Source organism: Cicer arietinum, chromosome 2 (assembly GCF_000331145.2).
Source record: "Cicer arietinum cultivar CDC Frontier isolate Library 1 chromosome 2, Cicar.CDCFrontier_v2.0, whole genome shotgun sequence".
Lineage (NCBI taxonomy): Eukaryota > Viridiplantae > Streptophyta > Magnoliopsida > Fabales > Fabaceae > Cicer > Cicer arietinum.
The window spans coordinates 36888415-36893686 of NC_021161.2; positions in this window are offsets into that span (position 1 = coordinate 36888415).

Sequence of the window (5272 nt, forward strand, 5' to 3'; positions counted from 1 at the left end):
CAGCAGGAAGAAGACCTACTACACACCTTATTCCATTCTCATCAAATCCTTTTAACCCTGAGGAAAATCCAGCAAACAACACAACCCCAAAACCTTCTTCACCAAATCCAGAACGTTCTACACCCCCTCCAGAATGTTCTCCAGAAAAAATCCCAACTCCCTCAAACCTCTTTCCTCAAACATCCACCTTTTTATCCTCAACTCTTCCATCCTTTTCTCAAACAATTCACTCCCCTTCTCACGACTTTGGTAATTTCCTATCCAATCCACATTTTTCTACCATGTCTCCACTATTTGTATCCCCTCAAAAAACCAGCTCTTCCATTTTTGGCATCAGTCAGTTTTTAAACTTTTCAGCAACTGTTGGTCCATCTAACACATCCATTGATCCCTTACCCTCCATCTCCTCTTCCTTTGCCACTTTTCCATCTGTCTCTACAAATCCTATTCCTTCCAACATTGTTGTTGCTACCACTTCTCAACCCTCTACTCACCTTCACTCTTCTCCTCGCTTAGTTGAACCCTCAAATACATACATCATGGCTGCTCTTCATATCATAATGGCACATCAGGTTCAGCACGATCAAGAAATTGCTCTGTTGAGAACTTGGTTGACAGAACAACTTGCTCCCAAGCTAGAAATTGCACCTCCACCTCCTCATCTGGTTCCTCCTCCCTCCCAAGTTCCTCATCCAAGAAAATCCTCCTCTTCAGAAGGATCTTCTCCCTCCTTAGCTTCTTAGTTGTTTTTCTGCTACCTTTTTGTATGACAAAGGGGGAGAATTAAGTTAGTTTTTAATCTAAATTAGAAAGACTGATTATGTAATTCTGCTCATAGCTTTGTATCTTTGTTCTAAATTAAATGAAAAAAACTAGTTTATTGCATATAGTGTTTTAAATTCTGCAAATTTAAAAATTGCACAAATTAAGGGGGAGCTTTTTAAGCTCCTTTAAATACTTGATATTAGAATCAGAATTAAAATCTAAATTAACATGTTTGTCATTATCAAAAAGGGGGAGATCGTTGAGACAAACTTCATATTTAAAGTTTTGATGAAAATATACAAAGGTTAGTTAAGAAAGTTAATTATGATTCTAAAATGTATGTTACTTTAATATGTGCTTTTGAGTGAATTTAATTAAGAACAGAATCAAGCAAAGCAAAGAAAAACATAAACAAGAACATTAAAACAGAGAAAGATCTCCAGCTTCAAAAATGTTCATCACAACATGTTGATCAAACTTTTTCTACCTCTTTAACAAATAGTCTGCCCTGGAAATTTATTCATATAGAATCAGCACATGGCAAGGAACAAATAGGATTCATCCAAACTCAAAAAGGTTATCTGATCTCTAAGATGAAAGGACTCAAAGTCAGACAAAGATCAAGACAGTTTGTAACTCTAAAAATCAAACTGTCAAGAAAGTTTGATCAACCTTGATATATGATAAGACATTGCAAAAGACATCTAGAATGATTAAAATAGGAACTCCAGATTGATTATTAAATCTCAAGAAAGTTCAATTTGACAGACCCAGATTGATAATCAATCTCCGTTTTCTGCATAACTTGAGCAACTGGGCATTCTCTTATGCAATGGCTTATAATTCTTCTCCAAACACCTCTGGCTACATTCAAGACTCAAGATCAAGACTTTACCATCCAAGATCAAGGGAGAAACGTCAAAAGCTTTTTAACTAGGAGACAAAACTGCTTTAATGCTAAACCAGAAAAGTCAAAAAGAGGGAAAAACAGTTTTTCAAAGCTTCATTATTTTTAATCTGATATATTGCCTTCAGTCAAACTTCAGAGCACTATCAACAGATCTTTTGACCTTCATTAAAGGCCTCTAATGCCTATAAATAGAAGGCCAATATTCAGGATCAAACAAGAAATTCAAGTGTTGAAAATATCCTTAAATCAATCACACTCATACTTGAAGTTCTGATTTTTCGCAAATCAGAGGTTGATCTATATTCTGATATTAGATTGCAAAATTATCATTAGATCCTTTGTAAAGAATCAATTCTCAAACAAGAGTTGAGAAATCTCAGATTCTGTCAAAAACAATCCAATTGTAAAAACTCAAAATATAAGAGTTTCTTTATAGTTTGTTTAGAGTGCATTGAATCCTATCAAAGTTAGATAGATACTGTTATTGCTTTCTGGGTGGAAAGTAATAAACAGATCAAGGTTGATCTAGACTAGGTGTTGTAAGATCAAGAAGGTTCTTTGTTTTAAACACTTAGTGGAAAATCTCACGGTTGTGAGGACTGAACGTAACTCGGGTTGGGTGAACCAGGATATATCATTGTGTGGTATCTCTTCCCTTATCTATTTACTTTCAATTTGATTGATTATCAAGTTAAAAACTTAAATTGAATTACTGATTTTAACTAACTAAGAACGTTCTCTGTTTTCTGGTTAAAACCAAGAACGTTCTCCGTTTTCTGTTTTCACAACCAAGATCAATCTTGAGTTATTTTCTTAAGTTTTTAATAGGAATTTTTAAAAGGTGCATTTACAATTCAAACCCCCCCTTTCTTGTAAATCGACATCGTTACTTCACCAAGTCCTAATGGAGGACAATCACAAACTGGTTGTACAACCCCAAAGAAGATTGAATCCGGTAATGAAAAATTGATTAGAAAAGAACTGGCAAAGCTCCTAGAAGTCAATCTCATTTACCCCATTTCAGATAGCTCTTGGGTGAGTCCATCCAAGTGGTACCAAAAAAGGGTGGAACAACTGTCATCACAAACAAAAAGATCGATATAATTCCTACATGAACAGTTACAGGGTGGATAGTTTGTATTGATTATAGAAGATTGACCAGTGGTACGAGGATGGATCATTTCCTGATCTCTTTCATTGACCAGATGCTTGAGCGCCTAGCTGGACATGAGTATTACTACTTCTTAGATGGCTACTTGGGATACAATCAGATAGTTGTGGCACCCGAGGATCAAGAGAAAACTGCATTTACATGTTCGTATGGGGTTTTGCTTATCGGCGGATGCCATTTGGGTTGTGTAATTCACTTGCCACTTTTCAAAGTTGCATGATGTCCATATTCTCTTATAAGATTGAGAAACAGATCGAAGTATTTACGAACGACTTTTTTGTCTTAGGTTCATCTTTTGATAATTGTTTAATTAATCTATCTCTTGTATTAGAAAGGTGTGAAAAATCTAACTTGGTCCTAAATTGGGAAAAATGTCATTTTATGGTAAGAGAGGGAATTGTGTTAGGCCACCAAATCTCCCACAAGGGGGTCGAAGTTGACGAGACCAAAGTTGAAGTTATTGAAAAACTTCCCCCTTCTATCAACGAAAAAGGCAACATAAGCTTTTTAGGCCATGATGGATTTTATTGGAGATTTATAAAAGATTTTTCTAAAGTTGCAAAACCGTTTACAAACCTACTTGTGAAACACACACCTTTCAATTTCAATGAGGATTGTTTAAATGTTTTTAACAATTTGAAAAATAAGTTGATAACAGCTCCCATTATCATTGCACCTAACTGATCACTATCTTTTGAAATCATGCGCGATGCAAGTGATAGTGCTATTGGGGTAGTCCTAGGACAAATAAAAGATAAGTTGTTGCATGTAAGAGCCTGCGGGTTCTGAATGACCTCCACTATGCTAGTCATGTTTTGAATCACGCACAATACAATTATGCCACAACTGAAAAAGAATTATTACTTGTAGTTTATGCTTTTGATAAATTTCGATCTTATTTATTAGGATAGAAAGTTATTGTTTACACTGATCATGCTGCCTTAAGGTATTTGTTAACTAAGCAGGAATATAAGCCAAGGCTACTCAGATGGATTCAATTACTACAAGAGTTCGATGTTGAGATCCAAGATAAGAAGGGATCAGATAACACTATAGCTGACCACCTATCTCGATTGGAGAAAGTGAGGGAGAATGATGACACTAGACCGATTCAAGACCAATTCGCTGGTGAGCACATCTTCACAATTGCCAAGGCACCTTGGTTCACTGACTTTGCTAATTTTAAGGTATGTGAGGCAATTCCATCCGATTTCACCTACCAACAACAAAAGAAGTTTATCCATGATGCCAAATTCTATGTATGGGATGAACCCTTTATGTACAAAAGAGGAGTGGATGAGTTGTTGCGAAGGTGTGTGCCAGAGGAGGAGCAAGAAAAGGTATTGTGGCACTGTCATGACTCTAATTATGGGGGTCATTTTAGTGGGGATCGAACTGCAGCAAAAGTTCTCCAATCGAGACTATCTTGGCCTTCATTGTTTAAAGGTTCATTCAACTATGTGAAGAAGTGTGATCGATGTCAGCGCACTGGTAACATTTCAAAATGAGATGAGATGCCTCAAAATCTTGTATTAGAAGTAGAAGTGTTCGATGTGTGGGGTATTGACTTCATGGGTCCATTCCCATCCTCGTATACAAAAGTTTATATTTTGGTGGCGGTGGATTATGTCTCAAAGTGGGTTGAAGCAGTTGCTACACCAATCTTTTAGTGGGTCCTGTAAGACCCATAATTTTTAAGTACCCTTTATGTATTTTTGGTGTATTTTGGATTTTGGCTCGGAGAGTTTTAAGCCAAAGTTAATAATATTTTGGAGTTTTATAATCAAAAATATATTTTGATGCCAATTAAAATTTCTCTTCGATAAATAAATTGAAATTAACTGCGGTGAATCCTTTGCGGAGAATTTAATGCGTTACGGGTGAAATGGTAATTTAACAAATATCTAGATTTGAGATATTTGTTAAGTTACATTTGTTATATATATATATACATGTGTGTTTGTTTGGGGGGAAAAAGAAAAGAAAACTAGAAGGAAGGAAAAGGAAAAGAAAAGAGTATATAAAGGAAAGAAGGAAAAGGAAGAAAGGAAAAACAAAGGAAAGAAAAAGAAAGGAAGGAAAATTCGAATTTTCCATCTTCTTCCTCTGATCAACCGTGACCCATTTTTCCTCCTTCTCCCGTTTTCATTTTCGTCGCTTTCTTTTCTTCAAAACTAGTAACCCAAGGTTGGGTGAGAGTTAGAACAAGGATTTCGCAACTCCACTCTTCCTCTTTGATTCGAAAACGAAGAAAAACGGTATTTGAGATCCAAACACAAACCCCTCCGTTTCTTCAAGATCCAAGCTTCATTTCGCGAAGAGTTAGAAGGGAAAGTTGCTCACTACCACGCCACGATGCTAGGGGACCAATTTGGAGGCGACGTTGCGAGCAAAGATTTTACCGGCTTTACTCGCGGTACCGGAAA